General features: G+C 43.9%; 24 non-coding genes across 24 annotated transcripts; all 24 read left to right on the top strand.

Annotated features, from left to right (window-relative positions):
* The first annotated feature begins 229 nt into the window (after positions 1 to 229).
* On the top strand, positions 230 to 342 carry LOC144192681 (U5 spliceosomal RNA). The gene has a single exon (XR_013325323.1). It is a non-coding gene; the product is annotated as a U5 spliceosomal RNA (small nuclear RNA).
* An 898-nt stretch (positions 343 to 1,240) lies between these two features.
* Positions 1,241 to 1,405, top strand: LOC144192601 (U1 spliceosomal RNA). The gene has a single exon (XR_013325248.1). It is a non-coding gene; the product is annotated as a U1 spliceosomal RNA (small nuclear RNA).
* Positions 1,406 to 2,200: 795 nt separating this feature from the next.
* LOC144192651 (U2 spliceosomal RNA) lies at positions 2,201 to 2,391 on the top strand. The gene has a single exon (XR_013325296.1). It is a non-coding gene; the product is annotated as a U2 spliceosomal RNA (small nuclear RNA).
* Positions 2,392 to 2,803: 412 nt separating this feature from the next.
* On the top strand, positions 2,804 to 2,916 carry LOC144192788 (U5 spliceosomal RNA). The gene has a single exon (XR_013325429.1). It is a non-coding gene; the product is annotated as a U5 spliceosomal RNA (small nuclear RNA).
* An 897-nt stretch (positions 2,917 to 3,813) lies between these two features.
* LOC144192537 (U1 spliceosomal RNA) lies at positions 3,814 to 3,978 on the top strand. Its single transcript, XR_013325189.1, has one exon. It is a non-coding gene; the product is annotated as a U1 spliceosomal RNA (small nuclear RNA).
* Positions 3,979 to 4,773: 795 nt separating this feature from the next.
* On the top strand, positions 4,774 to 4,964 carry LOC144192610 (U2 spliceosomal RNA). The gene has a single exon (XR_013325257.1). It is a non-coding gene; the product is annotated as a U2 spliceosomal RNA (small nuclear RNA).
* Positions 4,965 to 5,376: 412 nt separating this feature from the next.
* Positions 5,377 to 5,489, top strand: LOC144192704 (U5 spliceosomal RNA). The gene has a single exon (XR_013325346.1). It is a non-coding gene; the product is annotated as a U5 spliceosomal RNA (small nuclear RNA).
* An 897-nt stretch (positions 5,490 to 6,386) lies between these two features.
* Positions 6,387 to 6,550, top strand: LOC144192512 (U1 spliceosomal RNA). Its single transcript, XR_013325164.1, has one exon. It is a non-coding gene; the product is annotated as a U1 spliceosomal RNA (small nuclear RNA).
* Positions 6,551 to 7,345: 795 nt separating this feature from the next.
* LOC144192609 (U2 spliceosomal RNA) lies at positions 7,346 to 7,536 on the top strand. Its single transcript, XR_013325256.1, has one exon. It is a non-coding gene; the product is annotated as a U2 spliceosomal RNA (small nuclear RNA).
* Positions 7,537 to 7,948: 412 nt separating this feature from the next.
* Positions 7,949 to 8,061, top strand: LOC144192771 (U5 spliceosomal RNA). The gene has a single exon (XR_013325414.1). It is a non-coding gene; the product is annotated as a U5 spliceosomal RNA (small nuclear RNA).
* An 897-nt stretch (positions 8,062 to 8,958) lies between these two features.
* LOC144192595 (U1 spliceosomal RNA) lies at positions 8,959 to 9,123 on the top strand. Its single transcript, XR_013325242.1, has one exon. It is a non-coding gene; the product is annotated as a U1 spliceosomal RNA (small nuclear RNA).
* A 795-nt stretch (positions 9,124 to 9,918) lies between these two features.
* Positions 9,919 to 10,109, top strand: LOC144192658 (U2 spliceosomal RNA). Its single transcript, XR_013325302.1, has one exon. It is a non-coding gene; the product is annotated as a U2 spliceosomal RNA (small nuclear RNA).
* Positions 10,110 to 10,521: 412 nt separating this feature from the next.
* Positions 10,522 to 10,634, top strand: LOC144192769 (U5 spliceosomal RNA). The gene has a single exon (XR_013325412.1). It is a non-coding gene; the product is annotated as a U5 spliceosomal RNA (small nuclear RNA).
* An 897-nt stretch (positions 10,635 to 11,531) lies between these two features.
* On the top strand, positions 11,532 to 11,696 carry LOC144192584 (U1 spliceosomal RNA). The gene has a single exon (XR_013325231.1). It is a non-coding gene; the product is annotated as a U1 spliceosomal RNA (small nuclear RNA).
* A 795-nt stretch (positions 11,697 to 12,491) lies between these two features.
* LOC144192608 (U2 spliceosomal RNA) lies at positions 12,492 to 12,682 on the top strand. The gene has a single exon (XR_013325255.1). It is a non-coding gene; the product is annotated as a U2 spliceosomal RNA (small nuclear RNA).
* A 412-nt stretch (positions 12,683 to 13,094) lies between these two features.
* Positions 13,095 to 13,207, top strand: LOC144192768 (U5 spliceosomal RNA). The gene has a single exon (XR_013325411.1). It is a non-coding gene; the product is annotated as a U5 spliceosomal RNA (small nuclear RNA).
* An 897-nt stretch (positions 13,208 to 14,104) lies between these two features.
* On the top strand, positions 14,105 to 14,269 carry LOC144192573 (U1 spliceosomal RNA). Its single transcript, XR_013325220.1, has one exon. It is a non-coding gene; the product is annotated as a U1 spliceosomal RNA (small nuclear RNA).
* Positions 14,270 to 15,064: 795 nt separating this feature from the next.
* LOC144192563 (U2 spliceosomal RNA) lies at positions 15,065 to 15,255 on the top strand. Its single transcript, XR_013325211.1, has one exon. It is a non-coding gene; the product is annotated as a U2 spliceosomal RNA (small nuclear RNA).
* A 412-nt stretch (positions 15,256 to 15,667) lies between these two features.
* LOC144192703 (U5 spliceosomal RNA) lies at positions 15,668 to 15,780 on the top strand. Its single transcript, XR_013325345.1, has one exon. It is a non-coding gene; the product is annotated as a U5 spliceosomal RNA (small nuclear RNA).
* Positions 15,781 to 16,677: 897 nt separating this feature from the next.
* On the top strand, positions 16,678 to 16,842 carry LOC144192735 (U1 spliceosomal RNA). The gene has a single exon (XR_013325379.1). It is a non-coding gene; the product is annotated as a U1 spliceosomal RNA (small nuclear RNA).
* Positions 16,843 to 17,637: 795 nt separating this feature from the next.
* On the top strand, positions 17,638 to 17,828 carry LOC144192562 (U2 spliceosomal RNA). The gene has a single exon (XR_013325210.1). It is a non-coding gene; the product is annotated as a U2 spliceosomal RNA (small nuclear RNA).
* Positions 17,829 to 18,240: 412 nt separating this feature from the next.
* On the top strand, positions 18,241 to 18,353 carry LOC144192702 (U5 spliceosomal RNA). The gene has a single exon (XR_013325344.1). It is a non-coding gene; the product is annotated as a U5 spliceosomal RNA (small nuclear RNA).
* An 897-nt stretch (positions 18,354 to 19,250) lies between these two features.
* Positions 19,251 to 19,415, top strand: LOC144192561 (U1 spliceosomal RNA). The gene has a single exon (XR_013325209.1). It is a non-coding gene; the product is annotated as a U1 spliceosomal RNA (small nuclear RNA).
* A 795-nt stretch (positions 19,416 to 20,210) lies between these two features.
* LOC144192560 (U2 spliceosomal RNA) lies at positions 20,211 to 20,401 on the top strand. Its single transcript, XR_013325208.1, has one exon. It is a non-coding gene; the product is annotated as a U2 spliceosomal RNA (small nuclear RNA).
* Positions 20,402 to 20,520: the final 119 nt, after the last annotated feature.

Below are 20,520 nucleotides of genomic sequence, written 5' to 3'. Positions count from 1 at the left end.
ATCAACACCCACATGATGATGTCTATGCCCTGCTTCATCTTACACCACAACGCTGCTCCTATCCCCGGTCTGCCTGATACAGTAGCTGCAACGTGATTGGCAGCATTAAAAAAAAGTGATTGGCTGCTCAAAGGACTGGAGTCGCCCATTAGTTAGTAGTGCATTAGCCTGTGTGTTAAAGTACTATTGCGGATATAGACATAGCTCGTTCTGTCGTGCTTTCGTCAGTACACTCGTTTCTCTTCATATCGCACAAATCTTTCGCCTTTTACTAAAGATTTCCGTGGGGAGGAACATCAAGAGGTCCGTTCAATTTTTTTGATGCTCTGCGCACGCGGAGCTTCCCTCATTTGTCAAATCAATGTATTTTAAGAAAAATCATCACATTGGTAGATTAGTGCCTGTCTCCATCAAATCTTCTACCTCCTTCAAACTTGTACATAAACCATGCCTCTGCGCCCATCGAGGGTGACACATGCAAGCCCCCACACTGCGCATTCGCACACACCCCACATTCGGTAACCCGCCAAATCCATCCGACAGTCCGGCAAAAAACCCATCTCCCTTGACGCTCTCCGACCCATATTTATCACTTACTCAATAGTTTGAACAACAATTTCATTCCACATTTACAGAAATTAAATTCTCTACTTTGTGATTCACCCAATATCTCTGAATATACCAAGGCCACAACTCCCTGACGTTGTCTTAGCAGAGTCCCTGACTCCATTAACGTACCAAGAATAGAAGTCCCTGATTTAATCTCAGCGGAGTGCCTGACTCTATTTTGTTCTACCTAAGTTGGGCCCGGACCATAGTGTTCTACATACTTTGGTCCCAGAGCACAAACTATTATGTTCTGTGCAAGTTGCTCCCAGACCACAAAATGTTAATACTAGCGCAGTGATAATACTCATTCAAATTATCACACTTCACGGAGACAGGAGTCAAAGGGGTGAACTCACGATCTTGCTCGTTCCGAACCTGCCCTAGTTCGGGGGACCCGTCGCCAGATCACCGGTGCGGCGAGGGAACGTCCGTCGAGTTGACCCTTTCAATGGAGGATGCTGTCGTCGTCGCTCCGGCAATTGTTGGCTGTTGGGTCTCCGGTTTTCGGCACCAAAGTGAGATAGATCTGAAATACAACTTCAGCAGCAGGTTAAGAAAGGGGTGCCGATGAGCCCATGACTGAAGATGTTGAGCAGGCGAAAGAACATAGTGCTGCGTCTGTGTACAACTCATACTTACCTGGCAGGGGTGATACCACGATCATGAAGGTGGTTCACCCAGGGTGAGGCTCAGCCATTGCACTCCCGGCCACGCTGACCCCTGCGAATTCCCCAAATGTGGGAATCTCGACTGCACAATTTCTGAGAGTGGGGGACTGCGTCCGCGCTCTCCCCTGATCGTTTGTTAAATTGCCTTTTAACTGGAGGGTAATTTCAATTTGACGTGCACCCGAATCCAACAAAGTTGATATCATTCTCACACGCTGCATTCCATGTGTCGATTGAACATTGGCATTCCTTTGGGTTCTGTGATGCTTTCAAAATGGCCACACAATGATCTTTACAACAAGGCCAAGGTGATAGAGGCATAACTGAAAATTGTAGTATTTTCTTCTTCAAATCATTTTTGTGTTTGTATCAATCACTGGTTTTCAATTCTTGTGTATTTTGCCTGTGAGGTGATTGTTCAATCCAGTTATAATTTATATCATTTGAATTAAATATCTTTGAAGTGGACAATACTAGTTGAATTGTGAGTTGATCGATTTTGTGACATACTAGTGGAAAGTTGTCTTTGTTCATCACAAGTGCAGGGGACAGGAAGTAATACATTAGGCAGGGGCTGTTGATTTGTTTTCATTTTTTGCAAATAATGTTCAAACAAATGGCTTTTCACTGCTAAGGATATTGGTTGCCAAAAGGAGAACCTTGGTTGCTGGTAAATAGGTTTAGGTTATTGCTACTTTCCTATTGGACCGTTGTGAGTCACATGACCTGAACCACAGCACATTTTTGAAGCATTTGCTCCATTTAAACACAGAAAAGCAACACAGTTTTCCATTATCAAACAGACTGTGTGTAGTTTTAGCTTGTCGTACAAAGTGTGCCTTTGTCGTCATGTGATCTTTGTAACCATTACTATAGCTCGTAATGGCTGGAAGGAAGCCGTCCTTCCTGCCGGCCACTGGGTTATCGCTTCTCGGCCTTTTGGCTAAGATCAAGTGTAGTATCTGTTCTTATCAGTTTAATATCTGATACGTTCCCTATCTGGGGACCATATATTAAATTGATTTTAGGAACTGGGAGACGGCCTAGGGGCTTGCTCCATCCACTCCACGCATCGACCTGGTATTGCAGTACTTCCAGGAATGGTGTGCCCCCCTTCATTGTCAATATCAAGCATTATCTCTCCTCTAAATCTAGAACTCTTGAGAAGGTAATGGTGAAAGGTAAACATGTTACCTGTGAACTAGTGTTGTTATTGAGTTAGTTTGTGATAGTTGTGAAGTCATTTGGATCATTTGAATTCTTTGTTAATTTCACTACACTTTGATAAATCTAACCGATCAACACCCACATGATGATGTCTATGCCCTGCTTCATCTTACACCACAACGCTGCTCCTATCCCCGGTCTGCCTGATACAGTAGCTGCAACGTGATTGGCAGCATTAAAAAAAAGTGATTGGCTGCTCAAAGGACTGGAGTCGCCCATTAGTTAGTAGTGCATTAGCCTGTGTGTTAAAGTACTATTGCGGATATAGACATAGCTCGTTCTGTCGTGCTTTCGTCAGTACACTCGTTTCTCTTCAGATCGTACAAATCTTTCGCCTTTTACTAAAGATTTCCGTGGGGAGGAACATCAAGAGGTCCGTTCAATTTTTTTGATGCTCTGCGCACGCGAGGCTTCCCTCAATTGTCAAATCAATGTATTTTAAGAAAATTCATCACATTGGTAGATTAGTGCCTGTCTCCATCAAATCTTCTACCTCCTTCAAACTTGTACATAAACCATGCCTCTGCGCCCATCGAGGGTGACACATGCAAGCCCCCACACTGCGCATTCGCACACACCCCACATTCGGTAACCCGCCAAATCCATCCGACAGTCCGGCAAAAAACCCATCTCCCTTGACGCTCTCCGACCCATATTTATCACTTACTCAATAGTTTGAACAACAATTTTATTCCACATTTACAGAAATTAAATTCTCTACTTTGTGATTCACCCAATATCTCTGAATATACCAAGGCCACAACTCCCTGACGTTGTCTTAGCAGAGTCCCTGACTCCATTAACGTACCAAGAATAGAAGTCCCTGATTTAATCTCAGCGGAGTGCCTGACTCTATTTTGTTCTACCTAAGTTGGGCCCGGACCATAGTGTTCTACATACTTTGGTCCCAGAGCACAAACTATTATGTTCTGTGCAAGTTGCTCCCAGACCACAAAATGTTAATACTAGCGCAGTGATAATACTCATTCAAATTATCACACTTCACGGAGACAGGAGTCAAAGGGTGAACTCACGATCTTGCTCGTTCCGAACCTGCCCTAGTTCGGGGGACCCGTCGCCAGATCACCGGTGCGGCGAGGGAACGTCCGTCGAGTTGACCCTTTCAATGGAGGATGCTGTCGTCGTCGCTCCGGCAATTGTTGGCTGTTGGGTCTCCGGTTTTCGGCACCAAAGTGAGATAGATCTGAAATACAACTTCAGCAGCAGGTTAAGAAAGGGGTGCCGATGAGCCCATGACTGAAGATGTTGAGCAGGCGAAAGAACATAGTGCTGCGTCTGTGTACAACTCATACTTACCTGGCAGGAGCGATACCACGATCATGAAGGTGGTTCACCCAGGGTGAGGCTCAGCCATTGCACTCCCGGCCACGCTGACCCCTGCGAATTCCCCAAATGTGGGAATCTCGACTGCACAATTTCTGAGAGTGGGGGACTGCATCCGCGCTCTCCCCTGATTGTTTGTTAAATTGCCTTTAAACTGGAGGGTAATTTCAATTTGACGTGCACCCGAATCCAACAAAGTTGATATCATTCTCACACGCTGCATTCCATGTGTCGATTGAACATTGGCATTCCTTTGGGTTCTGTGATGCTTTCAAAATGGCCACACAATGATCTTTACAACAAGGCCAAGGTGATAGAGGCATAACTGAAAATTGTAGTATTTTCTTCTTCAAATCATTTTTGTGTTTGTATCAATCACTGGTTTTCAATTCTTGTGTATTTTGCCTGTGAGGTGATTGTTCAATCCAGTTATAATTTATATCATTTGAATTAAATATCTTTGAAGTGGACAATACTAGTTGAATTGTGAGTTGATCGATTTTGTGACATACTAGTGGAAAGTTGTCTTTGTTCATCACAAGTGCAGGGGACAGGAAGTAATACATTAGGCAGGGGCTGTTGATTTGTTTTCATTTTTTGCAAATAATGTTCAAACAAATGGCTTTTCACTGCTAAGGATATTGGTTGCCAAAAGGAGAACCTTGGTTGCTGGTAAATAGGTTTAGGTTATTGCTACTTTCCTATTGGACCGTTGTGAGTCACATGACCTGAACCACAGCACATTTTTGAAGCATTTGCTCCATTTAAACACAGAAAAGCAACACAGTTTTCCATTATCAAACAGACTGTGTGTAGTTTTAGCTTGTCGTACAAAGTGTGCCTTTGTCGTCATGTGATCTTTGTAACCATTACTATAGCTCGTAATGGCTGGAAGGAAGCCGTCCTTCCTGCCGGCCACTGGGTTATCGCTTCTCGGCCTTTTGGCTAAGATCAAGTGTAGTATCTGTTCTTATCAGTTTAATATCTGATACGTCCCCTATCTGGGGACCATATATTAAATTGATTTTTGGAACTGGGAGATGGCCTAGGGGCTTGCTCCATCCACTCCACGCATCGACCTGGTATTGCAGTACTTCCAGGAATGGTGTGCCCCCCTTCATTGTCAATATCAAGCATTATCTCTCCTCTAAAGCTAGAACTCTTGAGAAGGTAATGGTGAAAGGTAAACATGTTACCTGTGAACTAGTGTTGTTATTGAGTTAATTTGTGATAGTTGTGAAGTCATTTGGATCATTTGAATTCTTTGTTAATTTCACTACACTTCGATAAATCTAACCGATCAACACCCACATGATGATGTCTATGCCCTTCTTCATCTTACACCACAACGCTGCTCCTATCCCCGGTCTGCCTGATACAGTAGCTGCAACGTGATTGGCAGCATTAAAAAAAAGTGATTGGCTGCTCAAAGGACTGGAGTCGCCCATTAGTTAGTAGTGCATTAGCCTGTGTGTTAAAGTACTATTGCGGATATAGACATAGCTCGTTCTGTCGTGCTTTCGTCAGTACACTTGTTTCTCTTCAGATCGCACAAATCTTTCGCCTTTTACTAAAGATTTCCGTGGGGAGGAACATCAAGAGGTCCGTTCAATTTTTTTGATGCTCTGCGCACGCGGAGCTTCCCTCATTTGTCAAATCAATGTATTTTAAGAAAAATCATCACATTGGTAGATTAGTGCCTGTCTCCATCAAATCTTCTACCTCCTTCAAACTTGTACATAAACCATGCCTCTGCGCCCATCGAGGGTGACACATGCAAGCCCCCACACTGCGCATTCGCACACACCCCACATTCGGTAACCCGCCAAATCCATCCGACAGTCCGGCAAAAAACCCATCTCCCTTGACGCTCTCCGACCCATATTTATCACTTACTCAATAGTTTGAACAACAATTTTATTCCACATTTACAGAAATTAAATTCTCTACTTTGTGATTCACCCAATATCTCTGAATATACCAAGGCCACAACTCCCTGACGTTGTCTTAGCAGAGTCCCTGACTCCATTAACGTACCAAGAATAGAAGTCCCTGATTTAATCTCAGCGGAGTGCCTGACTCTATTTTGTTCTACCTAAGTTGGGCCCGGACCATAGTGTTCTACATACTTTGGTCCCAGAGCACAAACTATTATGTTCTGTGCAAGTTGCTCCCAGACCACAAAATGTTAATACTAGCGCAGTGATAATACTCATTCAAATTATCACACTTCACGGAGACAGGAGTCAAAGGGTGAACTCACGATCTTGCTCGTTCCGAACCTGCCCTAGTTCGGGGGACCCGTCGCCAGATCACCGGTGCGGCGAGGGAACGTCCGTCGAGTTGACCCTTTCAATGGAGGATGCTGTCGTCGTCGCTCCGGCAATTGTTGGCTGTTGGGTCTCCGGTTTTCGGCACCAAAGTGAGATAGATCTGAAATACAACTTCAGCAGCAGGTTAAGAAAGGGGTGCCGATGAGCCCATGACTGAAGATGTTGAGCAGGCGAAAGAACATAGTGCTGCGTCTGTGTACAACTCATACTTACCTGGCAGGGGCGATACCACGATCATGAAGGTGGTTCACCCAGGGTGAGGCTCAGCCATTGCACTCCCGGCCGCGCTGACCCCTGCGAATTCCCCAAATGTGGGAATCTCGACTGCACAATTTCTGAGAGTGGGGACTGTGTCCGCGCTCTCCCCTGATCGTTTGTTAAATTGCCTTTAAACTGGAGGGTAATTTCAATTTGACGTGCACCCGAATCCAACAAAGTTGATATCATTCTCACACGCTGCATTCCATGTGTCGATTGAACATTGGCATTCCTTTGGGTTCTGTGATGCTTTCAAAATGGCCACACAATGATCTTTACAACAAGGCCAAGGTGATAGAGGCATAACTGAAAATTGTAGTATTTTCTTCTTCAAATCATTTTTGTGTTTGTATCAATCACTGGTTTTCAATTCTTGTGTATTTTGCCTGTGAGGTGATTGTTCAATCCAGTTATAATTTATATCATTTGAATTAAATATCTTTGAAGTGGACAATACTAGTTGAATTGTGAGTTGATCGATTTTGTGACATACTAGTGGAAAGTTGTCTTTGTTCATCACAAGTGCAGGGGACAGGAAGTAATACATTAGGCAGGGGCTGTTGATTTGTTTTCATTTTTTGCAAATAATGTTCAAACAAATGGCTTTTCACTGCTAAGGATATTGGTTGCCAAAAGGAGAACCTTGGTTGCTGGTAAATAGGTTTAGGTTATTGCTACTTTCCTATTGGACCGTTGTGAGTCACATGACCTGAACCACAGCACATTTTTGAAGCATTTGCTCCATTTAAACACAGAAAAGCAACACAGTTTTCCATTATCAAACAGACTGTGTGTAGTTTTAGCTTGTCGTACAAAGTGTGCCTTTGTCGTCATGTGATCTTTGTAACCATTACTATAGCTCGTAATGGCTGGAAGGAAGCCGTCCTTCCTGCCGGCCACTGGGTTATCGCTTCTCGGCCTTTTGGCTAAGATCAAGTGTAGTATCTGTTCTTATCAGTTTAATATCTGATACGTCCCCTATCTGGGGACCATATATTAAATTGATTTTTGGAACTGGGAGATGGCCTAGGGGCTTGCTCCATCCACTCCACGCATCGACCTGGTATTGCAGTACTTCCAGGAATGGTGTGCCCCCCTTCATTGTCAATATCAAGCAATATCTCTCCTCTAAACCTAGAACTCTTGAGAAGGTAATGGTGAAAGGTAAACATGTTACCTGTGAACTAGTGTTGTTATTGAGTTAATTTGTGATAGTTGTGAAGTCATTTGGATCATTTGAATTCTTTGTTAATTTCACTACACTTCGATAAATCTAACCGATCAACACCCACATGATGATGTCTATGCCCTGCTTCATCTTACACCACAACGCTGCTCCTATCCCCGGTCTGCCTGATACAGTAGCTGCAACGTGATTGGCAGCATTAAAAAAAAGTGATTGGCTGCTCAAAGGACTGGAGTCGCCCATTAGTTAGTAGTGCATTAGCCTGTGTGTTAAAGTACTATTGCGGATATAGACATAGCTCGTTCTGTCGTGCTTTCGTCAGTACACTTGTTTCTCTTCAGATCGCACAAATCTTTCGCCTTTTACTAAAGATTTCCGTGGGGAGGAACATCAAGAGGCCCGTTCAATTTTTTTGATGCTCTGCGCACGCGGAGCTTCCCTCATTTGTCAAATCAATGTATTTTAAGAAAAATCATCACATTGGTAGATTAGTGCCTGTCTCCATCAAATCTTCTACCTCCTTCAAACTTGTACATAAACCATGCCTCTGCGCCCAGAGAGGGTGACACATGCAAGCCCCCACACTGCGCATTCGCACACACCCCACATTCGGTAACCCGCCAAATCCATCCGACAGTCCGGCAAAAAACCCATCTCCCTTGACGCTCTCCGACCCATATTTATCACTTACTCAATAGTTTGAACAACAATTTTATTCCACATTTACAGAAATTAAATTCTCTACTTTGTGATTCACCCAATATCTCTGAATATACCAAGGCCACAACTCCCTGACGTTGTCTTAGCAGAGTCCCTGACTCCATTAACGTACCAAGAATAGAAGTCCCTGATTTAATCTCAGCGGAGTGCCTGACTCTATTTTGTTCTACCTAAGTTGGGCCCGGACCATAGTGTTCTACATACTTTGGTCCCAGAGCACAAACTATTATGTTCTGTGCAAGTTGCTCCCAGACCACAAAATGTTAATACTAGCGCAGTGATAATACTCATTCAAATTATCACACTTCACGGAGACAGGAGTCAAAGGGTGAACTCACGATCTTGCTCGTTCCGAACCTGCCCTAGTTCGGGGGACCCGTCGCCAGATCACCGGTGCGGCGAGGGAACGTCCGTCGAGTTGACCCTTTCAATGGAGGATGCTGTCGTCGTCGCTCCGGCAATTGTTGGCTGTTGGGTCTCCGGTTTTCGGCACCAAAGTGAGATAGATCTGAAATACAACTTCAGCAGCAGGTTAAGAAAGGGGTGCCGATGAGCCCATGACTGAAGATGTTGAGCAGGCGAAAGAACATAGTGCTGCGTCTGTGTACAACTCATACTTACCTGGCAGGGGCGATACCACGATCATGAAGGTGGTTCACCCAGGGTGAGGCTCAGCCATTGCACTCCCGGCCACGCTGACCCCTGCGAATTCCCCAAATGTGGGAATCTCGACTGCACAATTTCTGAGAGTGGGGGACTGCGTCCGCGCTCTCCCCTGATCGTTTGTTAAATTGCCTTTTAACTGGAGGGTAATTTCAATTGGTCGTGCACCCGAATCCAACAAAGTTGATATCATTCTCACACGCTGCATTCCATGTGTCGATTGAACATTGGCATTCCTTTGGGTTCTGTGATGATTTCAAAATGGCCACACAATGATCTTTACAACAAGGCCAAGGTGATAGAGGCATAACTGAAAATTGTAGTATTTTCTTCTTCAAATCATTTTTGTGTTTGTATCAATCACTGGTTTTCAATTCTTGTGTATTTTGCCTGTGAGGTGATTGTTCAATCCAGTTATAATTTATATCATTTGAATTAAATATCTTTGAAGTGGACAATACTAGTTGAATTGTGAGTTGATCGATTTTGTGACATACTAGTGGAAAGTTGTCTTTGTTCATCACAAGTGCAGGGGACAGGAAGTAATACATTAGGCAGGGGCTGTTGATTTGTTTTCATTTTTTGCAAATAATGTTCAAACAAATGGCTTTTCACTGCTAAGGATATTGGTTGCCAAAAGGAGAACCTTGGTTGCTGGTAAATAGGTTTAGGTTATTGCTACTTTCCTATTGGACCGTTGTGAGTCACATGACCTGAACCACAGCACATTTTTGAAGCATTTGCTCCATTTAAACACAGAAAAGCAACACAGTTTTCCATTATCAAACAGACTGTGTGTAGTTTTAGCTTGTCGTACAAAGTGTGCCTTTGTCGTCATGTGATCTTTGTAACCATTACTATAGCTCGTAATGGCTGGAAGGAAGCCGTCCTTCCTGCCGGCCACTGGGTTATCGCTTCTCGGGCTTTTGGCTAAGATCAAGTGTAGTATCTGTTCTTATCAGTTTAATATCTGATACGTCCCCTATCTGGGGACCATATATTAAATTGATTTTTGGAACTGGGAGATGGCCTAGGGGCTTGCTCCATCCACTCCACGCATCGACCTGGTATTGCAGTACTTCCAGGAATGGTGTGCCCCTCTTCATTGTCAATATCAAGCATTATCTCTCCTCTAAACCTAGAACTCTTGAGAAGGTAATGGTGAAAGGTGAACACGTTACCTGTGAACTAGTGTTGTTACTGAGTTAATTTGTGATAGTTGTGAAGTCATTTGGATCATTTGAATTCTTTGTTAATTTCACTACACTTCGATAAATCTAACCGATCAACACCCACATGATGATGTCTATGCCCTGCTTCATCTTACACCACAACGCTGCTCCTATCCCCGGTCTGCCTGATACAGTAGCTGCAACGTGATTGGCAGCATTAAAAAAAAGTGATTGGCTGCTCAAAGGACTGGAGTCGCCCATTAGTTAGTAGTGCATTAGCCTGTGTGTTAAAGTACTATTGCGGATATAGACATAGCTCGTTCTGTCGTGCTTTCGTCAGTACACTTGTTTCTCTTCAGATCGCACAAATCTTTCGCCTTTTACTAAAGATTTCCGTGGGGAGGAACATCAAGAGGCCCGTTCAATTTTTTTGATGCTCTGCGCACGCGGAGCTTCCCTCATTTGTCAAATCAATGTATTTTAAGAAAAATCATCACATTGGTAGATTAGTGCCTGTCTCCATCAAATCTTCTACCTCCTTCAAACTTGTACATAAACCATGCCTCTGCGCCCAGAGAGGGTGACACATGCAAGCCCCCACACTGCGCATTCGCACACACCCCACATTCGGTAACCCGCCAAATCCATCCGACAGTCCGGCAAAAAACCCATCTCCCTTGACGCTCTCCGACCCATATTTATCACTTACTCAATAGTTTGAACAACAATTTTATTCCACATTTACAGAAATTAAATTCTCTACTTTGTGATTCACCCAATATCTCTGAATATACCAAGGCCACAACTCCCTGACGTTGTCTTAGCAGAGTCCCTGACTCCATTAACGTACCAAGAATAGAAGTCCCTGATTTAATCTCAGCGGAGTGCCTGACTCTATTTTGTTCTACCTAAGTTGGGCCCGGACCATAGTGTTCTACATACTTTGGTCCCAGAGCACAAACTATTATGTTCTGTGCAAGTTGCTCCCAGACCACAAAATGTTAATACTAGCGCAGTGATAATACTCATTCAAATTATCACACTTCACGGAGACAGGAGTCAAAGGGTGAACTCACGATCTTGCTCGTTCCGAACCTGCCCTAGTTCGGGGGACCCGTCGCCAGATCACCGGTGCGGCGAGGGAACGTCCGTCGAGTTGACCCTTTCAATGGAGGATGCTGTCGTCGTCGCTCCGGCAATTGTTGGCTGTTGGGTCTCCGGTTTTCGGCACCAAAGTGAGATAGATCTGAAATACAACTTCAGCAGCAGGTTAAGAAAGGGGTGCCGATGAGCCCATGACTGAAGATGTTGAGCAGGCGAAAGAACATAGTGCTGCGTCTGTGTACAACTCATACTTACCTGGCAGGGGCGATACCACGATCATGAAGGTGGTTCACCCAGGGTGAGGCTCAGCCATTGCACTCCCGGCCACGCTGACCCCTGCGAATTCCCCAAATGTGGGAATCTCGACTGCACAATTTCTGAGAGTGGGGGACTGCGTCCGCGCTCTCCCCTGATCGTTTGTTAAATTGCCTTTTAACTGGAGGGTAATTTCAATTGGTCGTGCACCCGAATCCAACAAAGTTGATATCATTCTCACACGCTGCATTCCATGTGTCGATTGAACATTGGCATTCCTTTGGGTTCTGTGATGCTTTCAAAATGGCCACACAATGATCTTTACAACAAGGCCAAGGTGATAGAGGCATAACTGAAAATTGTAGTATTTTCTTCTTCAAATCATTTTTGTGTTTGTATCAATCACTGGTTTTCAATTCTTGTGTATTTTGCCTGTGAGGTGATTGTTCAATCCAGTTATAATTTATATCATTTGAATTAAATATCTTTGAAGTGGACAATACTAGTTGAATTGTGAGTTGATCGATTTTGTGACATACTAGTGGAAAGTTGTCTTTGTTCATCACAAGTGCAGGGGACAGGAAGTAATACATTAGGCAGGGGCTGTTGATTTGTTTTCATTTTTTGCAAATAATGTTCAAACAAATGGCTTTTCACTGCTAAGGATATTGGTTGCCAAAAGGAGAACCTTGGTTGCTGGTAAATAGGTTTAGGTTATTGCTACTTTCCTATTGGACCGTTGTGAGTCACATGACCTGAACCACAGCACATTTTTGAAGCATTTGCTCCATTTAAACACAGAAAAGCAACACAGTTTTCCATTATCAAACAGACTGTGTGTAGTTTTAGCTTGTCGTACAAAGTGTGCCTTTGTCGTCATGTGATCTTTGTAACCATTACTATAGCTCGTAATGGCTGGAAGGAAGCCGTCCTTCCTGCCGGCCACTGGGTTATCGCTTCTCGGCCTTTTGGCTAAGATCAAGTGTAGTATCTGTTCTTATCAGTTTAATATCTGATACGTCCCCTATCTGGGGACCATATATTAAATTGATTTTTGGAACTGGGAGATGGCCTAGGGGCTTGCTCCATCCACTCCACGCATCGACCTGGTATTGCAGTACTTCCAGGAATGGTGTGCCCCCCTTCATTGTCAATATCAAGCAATATCTCCCCTCTAAACCTAGAACTCTTGAGAAGGTAATGGTGAAAGGTAAACACGCTACCTGTGAACTAGTGTTGTTATTGAGTTAATTTGTGATAGTTGTGAAGTCATTTGGATCATTTGAATTCTTTGTTAATTTCACTACACTTCGATAAATCTAACCGATCAACACCCACATGATGATGTCTATGCCCTGCTTCATCTTACACCACAACGCTGCTCCTATCCCCGGTCTGCCTGATACAGTAGCTGCAACGTGATTGGCAGCATTAAAAAAAAGTGATTGGCTGCTCAAAGGACTGGAGTCGCCCATTAGTTAGTAGTGCATTAGCCTGTGTGTTAAAGTACTATTGCGGATATAGACATAGCTCGTTCTGTCGTGCTTTCGTCAGTACACTTGTTTCTCTTCAGATCGCACAAATCTTTCGCCTTTTACTAAAGATTTCCGTGGGGAGGAACATCAAGAGGCCCGTTCAATTTTTTTGATGCTCTGCGCACGCGGAGCTTCCCTCATTTGTCAAATCAATGTATTTTAAGAAAAATCATCACATTGGTAGATTAGTGCCTGTCTCCATCAAATCTTCTACCTCCTTCAAACTTGTACATAAACCATGCCTCTGCGCCCAGAGAGGGTGACACATGCAAGCCCCCACACTGCGCATTCGCACACACCCCACATTCGGTAACCCGCCAAATCCATCCGACAGTCCGGCAAAAAACCCATCTCCCTTGACGCTCTCCGACCCATATTTATCACTTACTCAATAGTTTGAACAACAATTTTATTCCACATTTACAGAAATTAAATTCTCTACTTTGTGATTCACCCAATATCTCTGAATATACCAAGGCCACAACTCCCTGACGTTGTCTTAGCAGAGTCCCTGACTCCATTAACGTACCAAGAATAGAAGTCCCTGATTTAATCTCAGCGGAGTGCCTGACTCTATTTTGTTCTACCTAAGTTGGGCCCGGACCATAGTGTTCTACATACTTTGGTCCCAGAGCACAAACTATTATGTTCTGTGCAAGTTGCTCCCAGACCACAAAATGTTAATACTAGCGCAGTGATAATACTCATTCAAATTATCACACTTCACGGAGACAGGAGTCAAAGGGTGAACTCACGATCTTGCTCGTTCCGAACCTGCCCTAGTTCGGGGGACCCGTCGCCAGATCACCGGTGCGGCGAGGGAACGTCCGTCGAGTTGACCCTTTCAATGGAGGATGCTGTCGTCGTCGCTCCGGCAATTGTTGGCTGTTGGGTCTCCGGTTTTCGGCACCAAAGTGAGATAGATCTGAAATACAACTTCAGCAGCAGGTTAAGAAAGGGGTGCCGATGAGCCCATGACTGAAGATGTTGAGCAGGCGAAAGAACATAGTGCTGCGTCTGTGTACAACTCATACTTACCTGGCAGGGGCGATACCACGATCATGAAGGTGGTTCACCCAGGGTGAGGCTCAGCCATTGCACTCCCGGCCACGCTGACCCCTGCGAATTCCCCAAATGTGGGAATCTCGACTGCACAATTTCTGAGAGTGGGGGACTGCGTCCGCGCTCTCCCCTGATCGTTTGTTAAATTGCCTTTTAACTGGAGGGTAATTTCAATTTGACGTGCACCCGAATCCAACAAAGTTGATATCATTCTCACACGCTGCATTCCATGTGTCGATTGAACATTGGCATTCCTTTGGGTTCTGTGATGCTTTCAAAATGGCCACACAATGATCTTTACAACAAGGCCAAGGTGATAGAGGCATAACTGAAAATTGTAGTATTTTCTTCTTCAAATCATTTTTGTGTTTGTATCAATCACTGGTTTTCAATTCTTGTGTATTTTGCCTGTGAGGTGATTGTTCAATCCAGTTATAATTTATATCATTTGAATTAAATATCTTTGAAGTGGACAATACTAGTTGAATTGTGAGTTGATCGATTTTGTGACATACTAGTGGAAAGTTGTCTTTGTTCATCACAAGTGCAGGGGACAGGAAGTAATACATTAGGCAGGGGCTGTTGATTTGTTTTCATTTTTTGCAAATAATGTTCAAACAAATGGCTTTTCACTGCTAAGGATATTGGTTGCCAAAAGGAGAACCTTGGTTGCTGGTAAATAGGTTTAGGTTATTGCTACTTTCCTATTGGACCGTTGTGAGTCACATGACCTGAACCACAGCACATTTTTGAAGCATTTGCTCCATTTAAACACAGAAAAGCAACACAGTTTTCCATTATCAAACAGACTGTGTGTAGTTTTAGCTTGTCGTACAAAGTGTGCCTTTGTCGTCATGTGATCTTTGTAACCATTACTATAGCTCGTAATGGCTGGAAGGAAGCCGTCCTTCCTGCCGGCCACTGGGTTATCGCTTCTCGGCCTTTTGGCTAAGATCAAGTGTAGTATCTGTTCTTATCAGTTTAATATCTGATACGTCCCCTATCGGGGGACCATATATTAAATTGATTTTTGGAACTGGGAGATGGCCTAGGGGCTTGCTCCATCCACTCCACGCATCGACCTGGTATTGCAGTACTTCCAGGAATGGTGTGCCCCTCTTCATTGTCAATATCAAGCATTATCTCTCCTCTAAACCTAGAACTCTTGAGAAGGTAATGGTGAAAGGTAAACATGTTACCTGTGAACTAGTGTTGTTAATGAGTTAATTTGTGATAGTTGTGAAGTCATTTGGATCATTTGAATTCTTTGTTAATTTCACTACACTTCGATAAATCTAACCGATCAACACCCACATGATGATGTCTATGCCCTGCTTCATCTTACACCACAACGCTGCTCCTATCCCCGGTCTGCCTGATACAGTAGCTGCAACGTGATTGGCAGCATTAAAAAAAAGTGATTGGCTGCTCAAAGGACTGGAGTCGCCCATTAGTTAGTAGTGCATTAGCCTGTGTGTTAAAGTACTATTGCGGATATAGACATAGCTCGTTCTGTCGTGCTTTCGTCAGTACACTTGTTTCTCTTCAGATCGCACAAATCTTTCGCCTTTTACTAAAGATTTCCGTGGGGAGGAACATCAAGAGGTCCGTTCAATTTTTTTGATGCTCTGCGCACGCGGAGCTTCCCTCATTTGTCAAATCAATGTATTTTAAGAAAAATCATCACGTTGGTAGATTAGTGCCTGTCTCCATCAAATCTTCTACCTCCTTCAAACTTGTACATAAACCATGCCTCTGCGCCCATCGAGGGTGACACATGCAAGCCCCCACACTGCGCATTCGCACACACCCCACATTCGGTAACCCGCCAAATCCATCCGACAGTCCGGCAAAAAACCCATCTCCCTTGACGCTCTCCGACCCATATTTATCACTTACTCAATAGTTTGAACAACAATTTTATTCCACATTTACAGAAATTAAATTCTCTACTTTGTGATTCACCCAATATCTCTGAATATACCAAGGCCACAACTCCCTGACGTTGTCTTAGCAGAGTCCCTGACTCCATTAACGTACCAAGAATAGAAGTCCCTGATTTAATCTCAGCGGAGTGCCTGACTCTATTTTGTTCTACCTAAGTTGGGCCCGGACCATAGTGTTCTACATACTTTGGTCCCAGAGCACAAACTATTATGTTCTGTGCAAGTTGCTCCCAGACCACAAAATGTTAATACTAGCGCAGTGATAATACTCATTCAAATTATCACACTTCACGGAGACAGGAGTCAAAGGGTGAACTCACGATCTTGCTCGTTCCGAACCTGCCCTAGTTCGGGGGACCCGTCGCCAGATCACCGGTGCGGCGAGGGAACGTCCGTCGAGTTGACCCTTTCAATGGAGGATGCTGTCGTCGTCGCTCCGGCAATTGTTGGCTGTTGGGTCTCCGGTTTTCGGCACCAAAGTGAGATAGATCTGAAATACAACTTCAGCAGCAGGTTAAGAAAGGGGTGCCGATGAGCCCATGACTGAAGATGTTGAGCAGGCGAAAGAACATAGTGCTGCGTCTGTGTACAACTCATACTTACCTGGCAGGGGCGATACCACGATCATGAAGGTGGTTCACCCAGGGTGAGGCTCAGCCATTGCACTCCCGGCCACGCTGACCCCTGCGAATTCCCCAAACGTGGGAATCTCGACTGCACAATTTCTGAGAGTGGGGGACTGCGTCCGCGCTCTCCCCTGATCGTTTGTTAAATTGCCTTTTAACTGGAGGGTAATTTCAATTTGACGTGCACCCGAATCCAACAAAGTTGATATCATTCTCACACGCTGCATTCCATGTGTCGATTGAACATTGGCATTCCTTTGGGTTCTGTGATGCTTTCAAAATGGCCACACAATGATCTTTACAACAAGGCCAAGGTGATAGAGGCATAACTGAAAATTGTAGTATTTTCTTCTTCAAATCATTTTTGTGTTTGTATCAATCACTGGTTTTCAATTCTTGTGTATTTTGCCTGTGAGGTGATTGTTCAATCCAGTTATAATTTATATCATTTGAATTAAATATCTTTGAAGTGGACAATACTAGTTGAATTGTGAGTTGATCGATTTTGTGACATACTAGTGGAAAGTTGTCTTTGTTCATCACAAGTGCAGGGGACAGGAAGTAATACATTAGGCAGGGGCTGTTGATTTGTTTTCATTTTTTGCAAATAATGTTCAAACAAATGGCTTTTCACTGCTAAGGATATTGGTTGCCAAAAGGAGAACCTTGGTTGCTGGTAAATAGGTTTAGGTTATTGCTACTTTCCTATTGGACCGTTGTGAGTCACATGACCTGAACCACAGCACATTTTTGAAGCATTTGCTCCATTTAAACACAGAAAAGCAACACAGTTTTCCATTATCAAACAGACTGTGTGTAGTTTTAGCTTGTCGTACAAAGTGTGCCTTTGTCGTCATGTGATCTTTGTAACCATTACTATAGCTCGTAATGGCTGGAAGGAAGCCGTCCTTCCTGCCGGCCACTGGGTTATCGCTTCTCGGCCTTTTGGCTAAGATCAAGTGTAGTATCTGTTCTTATCAGTTTAATATCTGATACGTCCCCTATCGGGGGACCATATATTAAATTGATTTTTGGAACTGGGAGATGGCCTAGGGGCTTGCTCCATCCACTCCACGCATCGACCTGGTATTGCAGTACTTCCAGGAATGGTGTGCCCCTCTTCGTTGTCAATATCAAGCATTATCTCTCCTCTAAACCTAGAACTCTTGAGAAGGTAATGGTGAAAGGTAAACATGTTACCTGTGAACTAGTGTTGTTAATGAGTTAATTTGTGATAGTTGTGAAGTCATTTGGATCATTTGAATTCTTTGTTAATTTCACTACACTTCGATAAATCTAACCGATCAACACCCACATGATGATGTCTATGCCCTGCTTCATCTTACACCACAACGCTGCTCCTATCCCCGGTCTGCCTGATACAGTAGCTGCAACGTGATTGGCAGCATTAAAAAAAAGTGATTGGCTGCTCAAAGGACTGGAGTCGCCCATTAGTTAGTAGTGCATTAGCCTGTGTGTTAAAGTACTATTGCGGATATAGACATAGCTCGTTCTGTCGTGCTTTCGTCAGTACACTTGTTTCTCTTCAGATCGCACAAATCTTTCGCCTTTTACTAAAGATTTCCGTGGGGAGGAACATCAAGAGGTCCGTTCAATTTTTTTGATGCTCTGCGCACGCGGAGCTTCCCTCATTTGTCAAATCAATGTATTTTAAGAAAAATCATCACGTTGGTAGATTAGTGCCTGTCTCCATCAAATCTTCTACCTCCTTCAAACTTGTACATAAACCATGCCTCTGCGCCCATCGAGGGTGACACATGCAAGCCCCCACACTGCGCATTCGCACACACCCCACATTCGGTAACCCGCCAAATCCATCCGACAGTCCGGCAAAAAACCCATCTCCCTTGACGCTCTCCGACCCATATTTATCACTTACTCAATAGTTTGAACAACAATTTTATTCCACATTTACAGAAATTAAATTCTCTACTTTGTGATTCACCCAATATCTCTGAATATACCAAGGCCACAACTCCCTGACGTTGTCTTAGCAGAGTCCCTGACTCCATTAACGTACCAAGAATAGAAGTCCCTGATTTAATCTCAGCGGAGTGCCTGACTCTATTTTGTTCTACCTAAGTTGGGCCCGGACCATAGTGTTCTACATACTTTGGTCCCAGAGCACAAACTATTATGTTCTGTGCAAGTTGCTCCCAGACCACAAAATGTTAATACTAGCGCAGTGATAATACTCATTCAAATTATCACACTTCACGGAGACAGGAGTCAAAGGGTGAACTCACGATCTTGCTCGTTCCGAACCTGCCCTAGTTCGGGGGACCCGTCGCCAGATCACCGGTGCGGCGAGGGAACGTCCGTCGAGTTGACCCTTTCAATGGAGGATGCTGTCGTCGTCGCTCCGGCAATTGTTGGCTGTTGGGTCTCCGGTTTTCGGCACCAAAGTGAGATAGATCTGAAATACAACTTCAGCAGCAGGTTAAGAAAGGGGTGCCGATGAGCCCATGACTGAAGATGTTGAGCAGGCGAAAGAACATAGTGCTGCGTCTGTGTACAACTCATACTTACCTGGCAGGGGCGATACCATGATCATGAAGGTGGTTCACCCAGGGTGAGGCTCAGCCATTGCACTCCCGGCCACGCTGACCCCTGCGAATTCCCCAAATGTGGGAATCTCGACTGCACAATTTCTGAGAGTGGGGGACTGCGTCCGCGCTCTCCCCCGATCGTTTGTTAAATTGCCTTTTAACTGGAGGGTAATTTCAATTTGACGTGCACCCGAATCCAACAAAGTTGATATCATTCTCACACGCTGCATTCCATGTGTCGATTGAACATTGGCATTCCTTTGGGTTCTGTGATGCTTTCAAAATGGCCACACAATGATCTTTACAACAAGGCCAAGGTGATAGAGGCATAACTGAAAATTGTAGTATTTTCTTCTTCAAATCATTTTTGTGTTTGTATCAATCACTGGTTTTCAATTCTTGTGTATTTTGCCTGTGAGGTGATTGTTCAATCCAGTTATAATTTATATCATTTGAATTAAATATCTTTGAAGTGGACAATACTAGTTGAATTGTGAGTTGATCGATTTTGTGACATACTAGTGGAAAGTTGTCTTTGTTCATCACAAGTGCAGGGGACAGGAAGTAATACATTAGGCAGGGGCTGTTGATTTGTTTTCATTTTTTGCAAATAATGTTCAAACAAATGGCTTTTCACTGCTAAGGATATTGGTTGCCAAAAGGAGAACCTTGGTTGCTGGTAAATAGGTTTAGGTTATTGCTACTTTCCTATTGGACCGTTGTGAGTCACATGACCTGAACCACAGCACATTTTTGAAGCATTTGCTCCATTTAAACACAGAAAAGCAACACAGTTTTCCATTATCAAACAGACTGTGTGTAGTTTTAGCTTGTCGTACAAAGTGTGCCTTTGTCGTCATGTGATCTTTGTAACCATTACTATAGCTCGTAATGGCTGGAAGGAAGCCGTCCTTCCTGCCGGCCACTGGGTTATCGCTTCTCGGCCTTTTGGCTAAGATCAAGTGTAGTATCTGTTCTTATCAGTTTAATATCTGATACGTCCCCTATCGGGGGACCATATATTAAATTGATTTTTGGAACTGGGAGATGGCCTAGGGGCTTGCTCCATCCACTCCACGCATCGACCTGGTATTGCAGTACTTCCAGGAATGGTGTGCCCCTCTTCATTGTCAATATCAAGCATTATCTCTCCTCTAAACCTAGAACTCTTGAGAAGGTAATGGTGAAAGGTAAACATGTTACCTGTGAACTAGTGTTGTTAATGAGTTAATTTGTGATAGT

This window comes from Stigmatopora nigra, unplaced genomic scaffold (assembly GCF_051989575.1).
Source record: "Stigmatopora nigra isolate UIUO_SnigA unplaced genomic scaffold, RoL_Snig_1.1 HiC_scaffold_26, whole genome shotgun sequence".
NCBI lineage: Eukaryota > Metazoa > Chordata > Actinopteri > Syngnathiformes > Syngnathidae > Stigmatopora > Stigmatopora nigra.
The sequence above is the reverse complement of the archived record's forward strand: the minus strand, read 5'-3'. Positions and strand labels throughout refer to the sequence as shown.